Source organism: Saccopteryx bilineata, chromosome 12 (genome assembly GCF_036850765.1).
Source record: "Saccopteryx bilineata isolate mSacBil1 chromosome 12, mSacBil1_pri_phased_curated, whole genome shotgun sequence".
Lineage (NCBI taxonomy): Eukaryota > Metazoa > Chordata > Mammalia > Chiroptera > Emballonuridae > Saccopteryx > Saccopteryx bilineata.
Window position 1 is genome coordinate 25820125 of NC_089501.1, and position 19167 is coordinate 25839291.

Consider the following 19167-nt stretch of genomic DNA (forward strand, 5'->3'; position numbering starts at 1 on the left):
TTATGATCTCTCTAAAATTCCTCATGGACAACTTTTCAACTTCATCATTCCATAAGCATACTCTTTACACTTTTTTCATTATTTAAAATTATAAGAAATAGTTACTTTAGACTATACTTAAAGTATTTAAATTTATTTTTTAATCCTCTCTTTCACATCTATAGATAACTGGTCAGGTAGCTCAAGTAGTTTGATTATCTATCATCTCGATACACCAAGGTTGCAGGTTCAATCCCCGGTCAGGGCACATACAAGAATTAACCAATAAATGCATAAATAAGTGGAACAACAAACTGATGCTACCCCTCTCTAAAATCAGTGAAAAAATTTTTTAAAAGTTTATTATAACATACTTCCCCCCCCCGTCTATAATTTGTTATTCTTTCTTTGCATTTCCATCTCCTAAGGCTCTCTCTACCTTCAGTCTCCTTTATTTTATTTTACTTTTTTAAATTTTATTTTTGTTTGTACGCATGAGAGAGAGAGAGAGGAAGAGAGAAAGAGGAGAAGCATCAACTCATAGTTGCAGCACATTAGTTGTTCATTGATTGCTTCTCATAAGTACCTTGAAGGGGGGGTCACCAGCTGAGCCATTGACCCCTTGCTCAAACCAGTGAACTTGGATTCAAGTCAGTAACCATGGGGTCATGTTGATGATCCCATGCTCAAGCCCCTGATCCCACGCTCAAGCTGGTGACCTTGAGGTTTTGAATCTGAGACCTCAGCGTACCAGGTGGATGGCCTATCCGTTGTGCCACCACTGGTCAGGCTGCTCCCTTCTATCTCCATTGTCCAAGCCCCTCCACATCCTATAATTAAGTCTTAGCTCCAATCTTACAACAGGTCTTTCAGCTCATTTCCTTTAGCCTCATTCTCTTCTAAATTATTTTGTACATCATCACACCCAAGCATAGCCCTAATGATGTCTCTCCTTGCTTAAAAAACTTTCACTGGCTCCCTATCACTGACAGTCCCAAATTTGAGTAGATCACTGAATTTTCTGGCTAACTTAACCACACATCTTTCCATCACATCTGTCAAATGCCATTCCCTCTGGTCCTACTGTCATTCTTTTCTCCCCCTTTCCACATCTAACTTCATGCTACAACATAGTGGACCTTCAGTGAACGTTGGCTGGATGAAGAATTGAATGAATTTAATGTGTCCTTAGAAGGACTACTAAATTTTAAAATTGAGGTAAGTATTACTAGACAAGTGGTTTCCATGCACATACCAGTATGTGAACCTATGATGATATATTCACCGGTTCAGGCAAAATGAAAAATACAAGAAGAAGGAAAAGACGTAAGCTGATTGGAGTGTCTGAGTTCTGTCTTTTTAATGTCCTTACTTGGGAAATGATTAAAGATCTCTACAGTCACATTTCTTTTTTTATGCAGCTTCTCTGAAATACAAATACACAGGAACTCATTACCTTATACAGTTACCAGGGGTAGGCCATGCTCTCAGCCACGTAGGAACTCCTTTCTTCTCTTTGTCTCCCCAGCCCACTCCTGTTTCCCCCTTACTTCCCCGGACCTTTTTGTCATCATCCTTTATTTTCCCTCTATTTTTCCTTCCTCCTGCGCTATATCCTCAGCTTCGCAGGTCACATCTACTCATTGACAGCTGTGAGCACTGACAACTCTGTCGAGACAATCCATGATAAAGGGAGATTGTGTCCAGTTTTAACCATAATGATGATTAAGTTATATCTTTGCCTATATTCTCTCCACTTGTTCAACAGCAAATAAATCATAATATGCTGATTGAAATGTAACTATCTTACAAGTTCAAAATAATTTTGCAGTTCACAATAACCATGCTTTTTAATATCTGAAGCAGAAAATAAGATGTGGTATAAATTGATTTGCATAGCTTGGTACATAAAATTTGGATCTTATTAATTTAATTTTCAGGTACATGAAAATCCTCCAGACTCCCTTCCTCCCACTAAATAAGCCCTGTCATTAGTGGTTTAAGGATATTACCTGTCACAGACAGCTTGTAGGATTGTGCCTTGGTATACACAGCCTCCCGTATAGGCTCAAGTAGATTAAAAATGATGTTCAGGATTTTCTTATGACCATCATGGAAGCAAGCTTATTCTTAATATACTCCCTTGAAAAGCTATTCTTTTTCACATCCTAAATACATTTTACTCCTTTTGAAAAGCCTAATGACCTTGATGATGTTAATATTCCAGGCTCTTAATAGCATGTCAAACACTTTTCTGTTATGAAACACCTTACACAGTAATTAAATAACATCAAGAAGTTTAAACATTCATTTTATTCATCCCTTTTAAATAAGGTGTACTAGATGGCATAGGGAAGAAGAAGGAAGCTGTAATTTACATACCCAAATAGGTTACCCAAATAGGTTACCAAAAATAGGGTAGAGATAGTATTGCATCCTCATTTTGACATTCATATTAAAAAATACTGGAAAATATTTTAGTGGTATCAAAAAAGTTATTAACTGGTATTTATATTTAATTTAGGAACCTAGTTAAGAATATGGAATTATACTTTCAGGATATCATAATTACAGTGGAGTCAACATATTTACCAAAACTTTTCTCAAAAGCTTTCTGTCACTTTAAATGAAATTGAATTGACTAGGAAGAATGTGTATACTCAAACTCTAGATGACTGAAAGCCTGTATAGGGACATGAAGCCACGTGAAAGCTGACCTTTCAACTGGCAAAGTTAAACTCAATTCACAATAATATAAAAAGAACTTGAATAAATTAATCATCAACTGTGAAGTTAAAGTTTTACATAGTTGATAGAACCTAGATTTATACACTAGCACTGACCAATGAAGAAGGAGCGTTCTAGTATCCCCTACCTGATGCCTTATCAAGGTTTTATATGAATAATTCTTATAAGCTTGCAATCAAGCCAATTCTGTACAGAGTCACTGTGACCGAAAATTATTCCATATACAGAATCTAAATCTACTTTCTTGGAAATTGCATCATTGTTACTAATTCTGCCTCTGAAGCAACAAGAGAAAAAACCTTTTCCAGCTCTCCCAACAGCTCTAAAAAATTCTGCAATATTCTCAAAGTTATTTTTTTAACTGTTCCTCCAGGGAGAAAATACTAACTATGCTGGAATAATTTATAACTGCTATTGCCAGAGGCTTCTTGGCAAATATCTAGGAAAGATCTTTCTTACAATTAGAGAGTTTACTATGAGTAAATAATGATAGCTAATATGTAAGTGTTTATTCTTTGCTAGAAATGGTACACAGTCTTTCATTTTATTGTCACAAAACTAGCTTATGTTAGAAATTAGTCAAGGCAAGAAAGTGCAATGACCCTAGCTTTTCATTGGCTTTCTCTTCATTTCTGAACACAAGAGGACCCACACTGCCAACACTCGCCGCTGAAAGCACAAAGTTAGGAAGAGTGATGTGCGTTCTGGAGGTAGGCGCATTCTGGAAGGTAGGATTTTACTTAAGAGTAAAGACACAATTTAAAACATCTAGAATTATATCAATACTTAGACATGTTCCAATACAAAAGCCCTATCCTGACGTAGATTATGAAAGAATACTGATCTCCCCGTCAAGTAAACGAAGCCATGGTGACTGGAGAGGACCATGGAGAAGCCATGGTGACTGGAGAGGACCATGAAGAAGCCATGGTGACTGGAGAGGACCATGGAGAAGCCATGGTGACTGGAGAGGACCATGGAGAAGCCATGGTGACTGGAGAGGACCATGGAGAAGCCATGGTGACTGGAGAGGACCATGGAGAAGCCATGGTGACTGGAGAGGACCATGGAGAAGCCATGGTGACTGGGGAAGCTGAAAGGAAGAGCTGAGTTGATTTGTGAGTTGGAGAAAACCAAGAAAATGGAAACTGTAGTTCTGTTGGGGAAAAGATGGAGATTATTTACTCCAAAATAAAGGCTATTCTTCTAATGTTTTAGAGTGGTTCCTGTAGGAATTATTCTATTTGTATGCACCAAAATACTTAATAAAACCACACAGAGAGAAGCTATCAGAAAATAATTTCTTTTTCTCTTTGAGTCCCTTGGGAAATTTCTAAGGCTAGAAATGTCTTAAAAAAATGGTGAAGCATAACTTCACTTAAAAAAAATCCTGGTACTCTATTTATAAAGATAGTACCTAGAATGTTCAGCGATACTCCTGGTTTTGCTTCTCTGGTGAAGATATTACATTCACGTGCCACCATGGATCAATGGTCTCTACAAGTGCTTCTACTTGGATAAATGTGAGCATAACAAAAGAGTAACAATTCTTGACTTTGTAACATGACTTCAACTTGGGGTCTTGGAGGATTCTAGATCAGCCTATCTTGACATAGGCTTGTCTATTTCCAGAAGAGCAAATTATATAAATTTTCATTTTCTTTGCTGCTATTACATATTTTGGGAATTAGGGTTTAAGGAATTGTTGTCCAAATGAAATAAAAATGAATTACATATAAAAGAAAATATGTGCATTACTTTGTGAGAAAATAGCCTCTTTATTAAAATTTGTTTTAGGAAGAATTTTCTTTGTTTCTTGTTTGACCATCTGGGGTTTTATTTTTGTTTTCTGGAAATAATCACTAACTTCTTTTTCCAATAAGTGAGTGATAGCTCCTGGTTTTAAAAAAAATTGTATCATATTACCTCACCTCTGAAAAACACGCTTTAACATTTTTGAAGTTAGTATATACCTTGAAATCAATCGGACTATTTTACATGGTGGAAAGACTTTTATTTCCCCAAAATCTATTAAGTTGATTTGTTTTTTTAATTGATGGCAATCCAGAATTATGAAAATAAACTATACTGGCTCTGTAAAATTTTGGTACAATATACTTAGTTTGGGTATAATGTATTTGCTTCATTAGTTATAATTTACTTATCACATGGGAAATTTCTCTGTGAAAGAATAAATTTTCAATAAGTAAAGCATATTAAAAATTCAACTATAATTGTTTATATTGTTTTTTGAACTTAAGTCCATAAGTTTCAACACATTCTCAATATACCTCCAAAAAAGATGCACCATTGCTCTAACTTTTACAATAGAAGATTTTCAGCCAAATGCCTTATGTTTCACTCTAATTGAGAAAAATCTCCTTATATAATATCTTAATCCCAAATTGTTTATGCTCCTGAAATATTCTCTAAAAATATCTAGAAGAGTTCTTCACCTTAATTCTTTTTTAATAATTTGGTTAGCTGTTTTGTTACAAAGGCTTAAAGAACATGGCTATAACCATGAAGATCTTGGCCTTCTAAAATTTTTAAACAGATGCAAAATTATAGGGTTGAGGTTGTCCAAAGTTTATATCTAGTCTGAAAAACTCTTTTTTTTTTTTTTTTACAGAAGCAGATGCTAAGGGGAAAAAATGGTTATACAACAGCTGGTCAGCCAGATGTTTACACAGCCAGGATTCTCTAAGATTTGTGGAAAACATTATAGCCTGGCACCAAAATATTTTCTTGCAGTACAGACTGCTCAAGCACAGAGGGCCTCAGTCCACAGGCCCTGGCTCAGTCTAAACACCTGCTGTCAGACCTGGTGTCCAGCTCCTAGGAACCACTCCTAAACAGTGTCTTCAAAATTTCTACCCAATTCCCACCCAAAAAACCTACAGGATCTCTACAATTCAAGCAGTGAAGAAACTTGAATTCCACTACATAAAATAAAAAATACGTTCTTTTCAATCAACTTGTCTTCCCACTAACTACATTTCATTTTTGTGTTATTCTTTAAAAATATGTAAGATATATATTTTCCCCAATAATGAAATTGTGTGTTTAATATCAGATCTGTCATATTTCTGCAGGTAAAGATTAATATGTAACAATAAACATAATACAATCCCTTCCAGCCATCATCTTTCCAAGCATGTCACAATACATTTTATATGTACATCAACACCCACAAACACTGTAGACTAGATACATTCATAAAAAAAAACAACAACCCCAGCTTTCATTACAAACTGGCATAAAAGGGAAGAAAAGCAGGAAGACAAAGCACCTTGGTGAGACACAAGTAGACTGTTCCATCAGTTCTCATACGTACGTTATATCACATCACCTCTTCCTCATAAACAAAAGTAGCTTTGGTGTTTTGGTTTTTTTTAATTAATTGATTTTTTATTTTTAGAGAGAGAAGAAGAATTTATTAGAAAGAGAGACAGGAACATCAATCTGTTCCTGTATGTGCCCTGACAGGGGATCGAACCAAGAACCTGTGAGCTTCAGGACGATGTGATAACCAACTGAGCTATCCAGCCAGGGCCCCAAGTCGTTTTCTACAATTTTTACAAAAGGTGAATATAACCTCCCCAGTCATTAAGATTAAATCATACTCTGTGATGCTCCGGGAAATGTAATCACTATCAGGTATAAATAATTCAAATCGAGGCAGTAGAGCCACATTTTTGGTCACAAAAATAAGATATATCAGAATTCTCCTTACGGCCAGGCAGCTCCTCTCAGAAGTAATACTTGTCTCACTTTGCAAAGATCATGAATACATCCCTTAGAGAAAACAAGATGAAAGGGGCGGAGACCTCGAGGATTCCATGTCTTTCGAGAGAGACTGCCGTGACACTGTTCCACAGTCTATGATGAGCATGCACATATTAGAGGAATATGAAAAGAAAGTTAGAGCCACCATCAAACATTTTTTAAAAGACTTTTTCAAAGGTTTCTGTCCAGTGCAAACATTCTACCACCTCAACGTGAACTAGAGGCATAAAATAGCCCTGATGGAGGATCCTCCATTGTCCCAAGAGCAGGAACTAGGCACCAGAAGCACTCAGAGGAAGACTAGCAGACCAGCCTCTGAAAACTATAATTTTCCAACAGCTCACGATCTCACTTCTGATATCACGTGTGGTGTAATCTTGCAGCCACTGGCTCACTTTAAACAGATAACCCAAGGGAGGCAGGAAAGAAGGAGTTAAGGAAAAGGTACTGAAAGCTTTTCTTTCATCTTTTAGATTGCTAGCCCGTTCTCCCTCAGGGCACTGGTCTCCCAGAGGGTTTTCCCCTGTGCCTACCTTGTGGATGAGCACTTACTCATTCTTCAGGGACGCTTAATTTCTACACTAGGACTCCACTTAGGTCCATGAAATCAAAACTGTTTCAGTTTTCAATCAAGAATAAAGGATTAAAAAGGAAGGGAAGAATAAAAATGGAAAAGCTGAATTCACCGAGCACCTGTTATCAAGTTTCAGACACTTGCCACGCCCTTTAAAATATATATATATATTTTTAAGATTTTATTAATTTTACAGAGGGAGGCAGAGTAAGAAGTATCAACTTATAGCTGCTTCACTTTAGTTGTTCCTTGCTTGCTTATTGTATGTGCCTTGACTGGGCAAGCCCCTGGTTTCGAACCAGTGACTTCAGCATTCCAGGTGAATGCTCTAGCCATCCCAGGCCAGGCCCCTTTAAAATATTTTCTCTCTCAGTCCCCATCTTATCTATAAGGATGTTAAAGCTGTAACTAGTGCATAGCCCATGACCACACGGCAAGCCCAAGGCAGAGTCTGAAAGCAGGTGAGGCTCACACAGACACCTAACTATTCAATATATTTCAAACAACAGGCACCCCTATCCTATCCTCTTCATTGACATTTGGTGACATTTTATTATTGAAGTCTGTCTGTGTTCTTGTTCTTTAATCCATTTGCAACCTAATTAAAAACGTGATTACCAAATAGGAAAAAGAAATGTTGACACTAAAAAAGAAATCTTGAAATTAAAATTTTCTAGGCTAAATTGAGAAAACACAAAAGCAATTTCTGTACCACCTACCAGCGGCTCTACCCTGGATGTCTAAGGCCTGGAGGCCTAATCTCTACTGCCTGTTGGTCTACCGTAGTATAGTACTCTAAATTGCTTTTGGTTTTTCACCAAGCCCTAAGGTTTCAGTATCAATCTTTAACTTCAATCCAATCTCATAGTTTTTTTGTTTTGCCCAAACCAAAAAAAAAAAAAAAGTATTATGAATCATAGTATTTTGAACATTTGGTTTATACCACCTTGAACCAGTTTTCTGTGAACAATGAAATGAGGAAAACATCTGCTCCCAAAAATGCTCGGCCAGGTGATACAACATCCTTTTCCCTCTTCCTTTTCCTCCTTTTAAAATAGAGGCCCATCCTTGTTTACAGGATGAGGGCAAGAGGTAAAATCCTTTCCAAAGCGGATGTAGTATGTGATATTTTTATGAAAGTATTGTGTAAAACTGTTCCACAAACTGCCTAAGGAAATTTATCAACAAAAAAGTAGCTGAACTCTCACCTATGTTGATAGTCACCTGTGAGAAAGCCTAGTGGAACAGGGGGACCTATGGAAAATCAGAGGCTCCAGAAAGCTCTCTCTTAACTCATTCATGCTGCTAAGCCTCTGTTTCTAACGCTGTGAAATGGACACTACATGTTCCTACTACTAGACTGTTCTAAGGTGCAAACAAGCTAGTGGAGGCAGTAGAAACTCTCGATGAATGTCTGAACATGGTCACTTTTTAGTACTTGTCGACCGGATATGCCAAAGGACCCGTTTAAAAGCCAGGGACCTGGACAAGGACACAAATAAAAGCTTCAATAGTCCTGCTTCCTTACAGAGGGGGAAGACAGGTCAATGCAGCCCCAAGAACACGTAACAGAGAGAAATGTAGTAGATTGAAGTCCCTGCTAGACTTGTTTCATAGCTGATAAGATAAATGCTAGAGTCTGCGGTAAGAATAAGTTATTTTACTCAATCGGTCATTGTTAATACGGCCTTCTATCATCACGTGTACAGGAAAAGCGATATCAACTATGCATTCTGAAACAGGAAGGAAAAAATAACCATTTTCACTCTATTCTTTTACCTCCCCTTTCTTAAAGAACTAGAATCACTATCAAACTAGAATTGACTAATTTGTCAATATCCTCAACCTGTCTTTATCTTACTGGGCTTCAGAATACATGATAAAAATACTGCAGGAGAAGAACACAAAGTTCACAATTCCCTACAGCACAGCAGTAAACTACCACTGGCATCGCTAATCAACAACTATAATTAAGCCTAATTATAAATTACAAGTGTCTAATTTTAGAAGATCTTTGCTTTATAAATCCTAGACATTAAAGACATTATTAACTTAGCTACAGGAAATTCTTCCACAGCTGGAAACATCCTCACACATTCATGCCTCATGTACCTTGGCCTAGAAACAGTCCTATAATCAGGATCCTCTCCATGGGTTGACACGGGTCAGAGGCAGCAACTCATTGGTAAGAAGAGCAGAGCTTCTCAAAGAAGGCAACTGTAGGCTACCCACACAAATCTCTTTCCTACTTATACCTGAAATAGCCCCTTGGGCTTCTGATTTTCTTTTAATTGCTCCCCTGTAGCCCTGGTGTGATTTTTTTTATATGAAGAATCCCAGAAAATGTGATCAATTCAAGACCTATCAGATGAACAAAGACCTGAGTAAGGTTGAACCCAGAAATGGGAACAGAAGTGTCAGAAAAGAAAATAACAACTCCACTACAGAATGTACTCAAGTGCGTGGCAGAGTAGGTAAACCCCTCGCTTCCAGCTATGAATCACCATCATTTATGTTTTGGTTTGGCTTTGAACATTTCCAACCAGAACTGGGACAACCGTAGTGTTATCTGTGCCAGGTATAAGTACTGGAATAAACTAGGAAGCAGAGACCACTGTGGTCATCCGGGATTTGACCACCTAGTGATGTCCCACTGAACTTTCTGATTTGTAAAATACCATGCACATGGGGACCTATAGGCTCCTTTCAGCCCCAGAATGATAAGTCTGTGATATATCAATGTGTGGATTTCCTTGACAGGACCACACTTCGCCCACTGGCAGGTTTTGTAGAGATGTGGTGATAGTCACTGACTGATTTAAGCTAGTGTTCCAAAATCCCAGCCGTCTAGAGATACTGAATAGCCAAGAGTGGCTGACAGCAAGTTAAACAGGGGGAAATGTTTGCTTCTCTAGCCTCCTATTCTTTGAAAGGTCTTTCACAGGAACCGGCAGATCATGAAGGGGAGCTTAGTTAAGAGAGCAGATTTAGTAATCAAATGTCAATAGCTCTTTTTTCTGGAACATGGTGGTGATGGTACTGGTTAGCCATTCCTGATGATCACAGGATGCTAAACTTATATCAGGTACAATAGCTAGTAAGTATGGCCTTCCTGCAGAGAGAGAAGTAGTATATCAGGGACTTACTTTGGAAAAGAAAGCTAGAATTAGGGATTCACTGTTTGAGATGACTTTATCTTAGAGCATATCAGCAGTATGTATCATGTGAAGATGGATTGATCCCGATATCTCTTGTAAATATAGTCATCACAGCACCTGCCACTCCCCCTTGCCCTGCCCACAGTCCCAAAGAAAAGGGGTAGCTAATCTTCAACAGCCATCCACCTCCAGCCAGAGCTACTGATTAATTCAGGGATACAGGTATTAAAAAGAACAGTGGCTTCAGGAGACCTGCTTTCTAGAATTGGTGTTGATGCTAATTAGCATTGTGACTTTGTGCAAGTTAACTTTTCTATGCCTCAGTTTCCTCACCTTAAATGAAAAGGTTAGACCACCAGATCCTTTCTACCTTACCTGATTCTATGATAATAGCAAAATTATTATATTGATATTATCAGAATATTCATCAATAATAAATGCCCCATACTAAGTGATTTTCATACATCATTTACTTTAATCCTTACAGCAACATGTGGTATGATCCTCACTTTATAGAAAAGGAAAACTAAGACTCGAAGACTTGAGTTTACAAAGGACTCTATCTTGTTTATGCCTTTTTCAGTCTTTTTATTCAAAAGGTGTGCTTTGTTTTAAAATCACACACTAATACATAGTAGGCAACCCCCCCACCCCAATTCACATAAAAGCAAGTTAAAAAAGTAAAAAAATAGTATCTTTATAACCACTCTATTTGAACTGATTACTTTACTTTTTACTCTGCTTTTTAAACTGCCAAAACATTGAGTAAATTTATTCTTTTAAACACAGCGGTTCATAGATCTCAAGTCCTCTGATCGCCCTCTAGGATGCATGAGCATGATGCTCTGGCAGAAAGCAAAAGCAGCCTTAGAAACACTAACCTGTGTCTGGGCTTCATGTTAGAAATCCCTTCCTTTCAGAGGCAACTCCCCTTTAGACCCACGTGTTTGTTATATACCTGTCATTTCCCTCAAGTATTAACCAGCTGTCTTGACGAGATCTTTTTTGGTTTTAATTTTGTTGCCACCTGCTGGCTAAAAGACAAAAATCTTCCTTCTGCAACAAAAACTGCTTGGTAACTCGGAAGGACAACTGTAAATAAATGAATGCTCTCTCTCCAGCAAAGCCAGTTTGGGTGACATCCGGTTATCGAGCAAACGGGAAGGAAACTAAAATTCAGTGGAATACCAAGTCCTGCGGTAGGTGCTTCAGATGTATTAATACATTTAATCATCTCCCAACTATGTGACTGACCTGCGTATCAATGCCACCATTTCAGCTGGTTTCAGATTCCACAGTTAAAAAGCAGCAGCAAATTCAAAACCAGCTCGCACTCAGGCGTCAGCTTTCCTTCATCATCAACATATGCCCTTGATTCTTACCTACCCTGGTACGCCCAAATAATCTTACACTGGACAGAAAGTACGGACGAGCTGAGGCTCAGAAGCAGAGCTGTGACTCACTACATGGTCACAAAGCCTCCGTGAGATTTCATAGTAAGGACAACCAAGCCAGACCATCCCTTTGTGAATTTGGCAGGGACAGCCATTGATGATCAGTCAAAGTAAGATAGAATGAAAACATTATGAGAACCATCAGTAAAAACGATTTCAGAAGAACAGGAAAATTAATGAATTTTAAATGATCATTTCAAACATTCAGTTTTTTGCCAAAACAAAAAAAAAATGTTTAAAAAAAGAGGGTTAGGTATTTTTCTTTGATCCGTTTAGAAAATGCTCAGCTGTGCACCCACCTCCTCATGGGCCTCGGTGCTGGATGCCATGTGGATCCGACACATCAAAGCTTCCAGCTTCAAGGGGTTCTCTATGTAGATGCTGATGTGAATATAAAGAAAACTTCAATACTCAGAGCCCCTTTCTCATCTACTAACTCATGAGTCTCTGAGAGGCACTACCATTAAAACTAACAATGGCTACTGTTTCGAGTGTGCTAAATGCTATTTAAGCACTAAACTATATATTCACTAACTTCTTTAATCTCTCTAATAAATGGTGGGGGTTGGTAAACAATGAACCCAGAATCACACAGATATCTTAAGTGATAGAATGGTGTTTAACCCAGGCACTTCGCTCTACTCACAGATGTAAAGACTAGGCTGTGCAGTCCTAAGAGGAGTATGATTGTCACAAAGCCTTCATAATATTTCATAGATTAAGAAGAAACAAGCCAGATAATCACTTTATAAATTTGGCAAAGAGAGCCATCAATGATTATTCAAAGTAAGGTAGAATTAAAATACTGCAAGACTCATCAACAAAAGCAATTTCAAACACTATGGTTTCAAACAAGAACAGGAATATAAAGGTCAAGTGACTTATCAGATGTTGCACAGTTTAAGTAACCAGAAATGAAAGTTCCTATCTAACCATTTTAGTCTAGTTCTCAATCACTACCATTAGGTTGCTTCTGAAAATAATAATGATACAACAAGCATGGAGAATGTTCATCCACGTCACGTCACCTATGGTAGTTCAAGGCAGGTTGTTGGGAACAGAACCTGCAGTAGTGATGTCTGCAAAATGGCCTTATTACTAGTGAGGCTGCTTGCAGGTTGGGAGTTACTTCTAGAAGCAGCCCAGGCTGGGAACTCTTCCTCTGTTAGAAAGTCCAGCTTCCCAGAGAGGCTGGCACAGAGCAGCAGGTCTGCTGAGTGAGAAGTGAGTGACCACATCAGCCCCTATACCTGGAGGAAGCATGTGCACTCCATCTACATGGTCTATCAAATCAGAATGACCATCAACTTCTGGGGAAAATTCAAAGGCTTTATGTCCTGGAGCCAACTGGAAATATACGAGACTGGCAATCCACTCCAAACATCCCTCTGGAAGTAACACGAACACAAAATCATTATCCTGAGATGAAACTCTACTTGGATGCTGTAGGAGAGAAAACCATTATTATTTAGTAAACTTTTTTTATATTTCATCTAAAACTTCTATAATTGGAAGATACAGTTACAACTAATATTTATGACCAATGAAACAAAATATTGACACCAAAGGTGGTATGTGTATAATAAAATACACAGACAGACAAAAAGTCATAGCGAACGATCATCAGGGAGTGACCCAAAGAAATTTGACAAGTGTTTCTTGTGACTCTCTGTTTTTCTATTTTCTACCACCATAGAATGATTATGGTTATTTTCTTTTATGAGACTTATGGGAAGAAGAAAGAGAAAAATGCAAGTGGAGAAAAGGAAAAAGTATACTGGTAAATGTAAATTATACCATAAAGAATTTTACAAGTGAGTTATAATTTTTGTTGTTCTAAAATACACTACAATCATTCCCAATAGCTTGAAGACAGAAATATCATGGCCTATCTTTAAGCTAAAAAAACTATATTAGTTTGAAGCCCTACTTTCACATTTTAAGAAATATATGTATTAGAGAAGATGACTGGGATAGCAAGAAATTCCCAAAATATATCATACATGAAAAACTGTGTGTGGGGGGAGGGATGCTTGTCATAAGAAAGGAAAAATTAATTCAGAAATAATAATAGCAGCCATTAGGCTGTATACCTTACATTTATACAGTGTTGTACGTCAAGTATATCTCAATAAAACTTAAAGGAAACAAATTGCAAAAACCTATGGAATGTGTGTTATGTCAAGTATTGTGGTAAATAATTTATTCATAATCACATTTAATCCTTAAATTACATCTGAGGTATTTTTACATTAAACAGATAAAGAAACCAAGGATTTCATATACTCCCTCATCCTAGATGACAAACTGACAAATGGGGAAGGTAAAAACGCCTCTGCAGATCTGCCTTACACTTACGCTCAGGTCTAACATCTTGTTTCATCTGCTCTAGTGGCCACAGTGTAAGAGAGAGTGGTCCAGCCTCTCTTGTAAAAGATGGGTTCCTGGTAGCACTGCTGCCACCACCTGACAATGTGATTGTAGGTAAATTTTCATCTCCATGAACCACTCACTACTCTTTTGTCTATAAAACAAGAGTTGACCTGATCACTAAAGTGTTTTCTTTTTTTAGTTCAAATGCAAATATCTAAATGGTGAACTAGAATGAGTGGGATTACTCAGAGATTTTTTAGAATATGAGGATTTTTCTGGCACTGCTCAAAAATAAAATGGTATGAAGAAAGGCACAGAAAAAGAGATGATGTGAATGAAAATATAGATCTCAAACCCATTTATTTGATGTTGAATAAATCTACATTTTAGCAATATTTTGATATATTTTCTAATAAGGGTACTATATAACCAAAAGTAGACCCTGAATTCAAGTTCTATAACATAAAATTTCAAAATTATACTCTATGTACCTTTAAACTTATTTTTTCCTATACTCAAGGCAGTGTCTCTCATAAGAACTAGTCAAATTCTGAACTCTTTAAGTGCTAAAATATTTAGTGATTTAAAAAAGATATGATCATTTGATAGTGCTAAAGAAAAATGTTCTAAAACATCCATAATCAACAACATAAAACTTCATGTTGACAGATTTTATTGGAACAATCCATTCTCAAATATAAATGTTTTAGGTGACTATTTTTCTTTTTTTATTGATTTTTAAGAAAGAACAAAGGGTGAAGGAGAGACAGTGAGAAGCATCAACTCATAGTTGCTTCACTTTAGTTGTTTATTGATTGTTTTTCATTTGTGCCTTGACTGGGGTGGGGCTTAAGCTGAACCAGTGTCCCCTTGCTTAAGTCAGTGACCTTGGTATTATTTCAGAGATCCCATGCTCAAGCCAGTGACTCAGCACTCAAGCCGACAAACCCACACTCAAGCTGGAGTCCTGGAGATTTCTAACTGTAAACCTCAGTCCACGCTCTATCTACTGTGCCACTGTTAGAGGAGCAAGCCAGGGTTCAAGTTGCCCATTGCTGCCAATCAACCAAAGAGGTGGATCTAAGTACTATAAGAGTGTCTTTTATTCAATTGCCAGCAAGCTGAGAAGCCAACTTGTCCAAAAGAATTGCCTTAGCAGTTCTGGCTCACTAGCTGGTTCATATATCTTTTGGGAGATTAGTAATTCATTGGAGAGCATGCAGTTAGTCACATAGCAGTGTGTGGGAGAAAGGAGGCTGGTTTGCATGGATGCCTCCCCAGAACGTCCTTCTGACAGTGGCACAGCTCTATCTGGCGTCCTTGATGTTGTTCAGAAACCACCAGGGTCTAGTGCCTCTGGGAACTTTTTGTAAGAGAACTCCCTGTATTCCTTAGGCAACTAAGTAAAGATTAAGATTTGTAAACTAAGCTTCTAGTTTTCTACAGTGCCTTAATTCCTTACAGGAAATTTTGTGACTGAGCCCTTACAAGCAACTATTGTAATTTAACCCTTTACATAATCTCCTATTGATTACAACTAAAAGCTACAATTAATGAAGTTTCCAACTTTCGGGGTCTCCTATCACTACCACTTGTCAGGTGGTGACTAGTTATTTTTCTATCAAATTAAGTTTATGGTAAAAAATAAATAAGATATTGATAGTACATCCATGTTGTATAGATACTCTACTCTAAAAATTAAATTATTATACCTATGGAGATGATATCCAGTCTTGATTTTAATTCTCAATCTCTCCATTTGAATATGCCAGTGTTGCATTCTGGTTCCCTGCAGAATATCTCTATTGGGCATGCCTCATCATCTCAACTTTATATGTTCATGTTGACAATGTGTGGGGATTACGGAAAGGTGCTCCCCACTAAAGAACTTTTCAAAATTAGAGCAATGACCAACCGGCCCTGGCCGGTTGGCTCAGTGGTAGAGCGTCGGCCTGGCGTGTGGGGGACCCGGGTTTGATTCCCGGCCAGGGCACACAGGAGAAGCGCCCATTTGCTTCTCCACCCCCACCCCCTCCTTCCTCTCTGTCTCTCTCTTCCCCTCCCGCAGCCAATGCTCCATGGAGCAAAGATGGCCCGGACGCTGGGGATGGCTCCTTGGCCTCTGCCCCAGGCGCTAGAGTGGCTCTGGTCGCGGCAGTGCGATGCCCCAGAGGGGCAGAGCATCGCCCCCTGGTGGGCAGAGCGTCGCCCCTGGTGGGCGAGCCGGGTGGATCCCGGTCGGGCGCATGCGAGAGTCTGTCTGACTGTCTCTCCCCGTTTCCAGCTTCAGAAAAATACAAAAAAAAAAAAAAAAAAAAAATAGAGCAATGACCAACCCTTGGTCTGCTGACTCAAAGTCATGTGAAAAACAGATCAGCAATTAGTAAAGCAGGATAATGCCAGTGGGACAAGTCTATAATCCTACTGAGTTCACATAGCTAAAGAAAGTCAGAGAAAGACAAGTATCATATGATTTCACTCATACGCAGAATCTTATGAACAAAATGAACTAACAAGCAAAATGGACTAACAGACACATAGATAAAGAATAGGCTGACAGCTGTTAGGGGGAAGGGTCTGGGTAAGGGGTTTGGAGGAATTGAGCAAAAAAAGACAAAAAAAGAGGAAAAATGCACGGACATGGACATGGACATCAGCGTGATGATTGCTGGAAGGGGCGGTGGAAGGGGGTAAATGGCGATGAACAGAGACTTGACTTGGAGGGGGTTGAACACACAGTACAGTGCACAGAAGATATGTTGTAGAATCATGCACCTGAAACCTATATAATTTTGTTAACCAAACATCTCTTGCTTTTACTGACATCCTTTTCATGACATGGCTTCACATATTGTCTCCCTTGGAGATACTAGCTAATCAAACAAACTCGTAAGTTTTTCCTATTTCTGTGTTGCTACTACCCATCCCTAATAACAGAGTCTGACCTGATCATCTCTACCCAAATACTCCAGTCCTGTGAAAAGTCAAGTGTAGTACATATAAAGTATACAAAATAGAAATATATAGTGCCTCTGTGATTTATCACAATGCAAATCGTCAAGTGACCACCACCTTATTTGAGAAATAGGACACTGCATAGAGTCCTGAACTCTGTTCCTCTTCCTTCTTTATCAGTGCCTTCTGTTAATTGATGTTATATGATAATCAATCCCTTGTACTTTTTTTTTTTTTTTTTGGTGTGTGTGACAGAGAGGGGGACAGATAGGGACAAACAGGAAGGGAGAGAGATGAAAAGTATCAATTATTCACTGTGGCACCTTAGTTGTTCATTGATTGGTTTCTCATATGTGCCTTGACCAAGGGGCTATAGCAGAGTGAGTGATCCCTTGCTCAAGCCAGTGACCTTAGGCTCAAGCCAGCAAACTTGGGTTTCAAGCCAGAGATCTTTGAGCTCAAGCCAGTGACCATGGGGTCATGTCTAGGATCCCACACTCAAGCCAGAGACCCCGCGCTCAACTGGTGAGCCCACGCTCAAGCCAGTGATCTCAGGGTTTTGAACCTTGTTCCTTAGCATCCCAGACTGATGCTTTATCCACTGTGCCACCACTTACTTGGTCAGGCATAACAATTGTTTTTTAACTAGTACAGTCAAAATAACCAGATCTAATAGTGGTTCTTATAACCTCCATAATTTCAAACTAGTGATAGCGCAAATAAGTTTTCAAGATATTTGCAACAGCTGTTATGTGGTATGAAAATAATAGATATCTGTGTGATATCTATTAGTGACAAAGTGACAATATTCTGCTGGTAGTACTATGGCTTTAGGTTGACATTCTTAAAGGAAATGTTCAATTTCTGTGACACTTAATAAAAATAAATTTGAATTTTTTTCCTGCCTAAGTTCACAGGCACCCTGAAGCATACATATTAAGGGGTTCATGTTTCTGGACCACATGCTAAGAACCTCTGTCTGTTTCAGATTACCAAATTGAAGGTCAACCTTTCAGAAAGTGCTATGTTAGTTTTCTCAGCTCTAACTCACTGTGTATTCAATTCTCATTCTTACATTTTCTCCTCCTCTTCTTCTCATTCTTGCTATTTCTCATTTTTCAGTTTATAATAAATTCAAAATTGCTTTCATCCCCCAAGCATCTTTTCCTCCAAACTTCATTATTTCCATAAATAATTGTTTTCTTAAGAAATATGATTGTTTTCTTCTCTCAATCCTTACAGTAATAATTTTCTCTTATTGCATTTATCATACTGAGTTTTGAAGTATGGATATTGATATATTAGCCTTATCTATATTACTAGATGATAAATTTGTATAAAGTTCTATTCATCTTTGTATGTCATGCAGTATAAAAACAATTCAATAAATATTTGTTAAAATTCATGTCTGACTGGCAGTGGTGCAGTGGACAGAGTGTTGATCTGGGACACAGACATCTCAGGTTTGAAACCCTGAGGTCACTGGCTTGAACACAGTCTTGCCAGCTTGAGTTTAAGGTCACCAGCTTGAATATAGGATCATACACATAATCCCATGGTTGCTGGCTTGAGCCCAGAGGTCGCTGGTCAAGGCACATATGGCAAGTAATCAATGAACAACTGAAGAGAAGCAACTACAAGTTAATGCTTTTCACCTCTCTCTCTCTTCCTGTCTCTTTCTCCCTCTCTCACTAAAAAAATATAAATAAATAAATAAATAAATAAATAAATATTTGTTTAAGATTCTAATCACCCTGGCGGTTGGCTCAGTGGTAGAGCATCTTACAGGCGTGTGGATGTCCTGGGTTTGATTCCCAGTCAGGGCACACAGAAGAAGTGCCCAAATGCTTCTCCACCTCTCCCCTTCTCATTTCTCTTGTTCTCCTCCTCCCCTCCTGCAGCCATGGCTCGATTAGATCAGGTTGGCTCTGGGCATTGAGGATGGCTCAGTGGCCTCTGCCTCAGGTGCTAAAAAAAATGTCTCAGGTTGCAAAGGAGCAAGGGCCCCAGATGACCAGAGCATCGCCCCCTAGTGGGCTTGCCAGGTGGATCCCAGTAGGGGTGCATGCGGAAATCTGTCTCTGCCGCCCCTCCTCTCACTGAATTTAAAAAAAAAAGTTATTAAAATTCTTTTTTT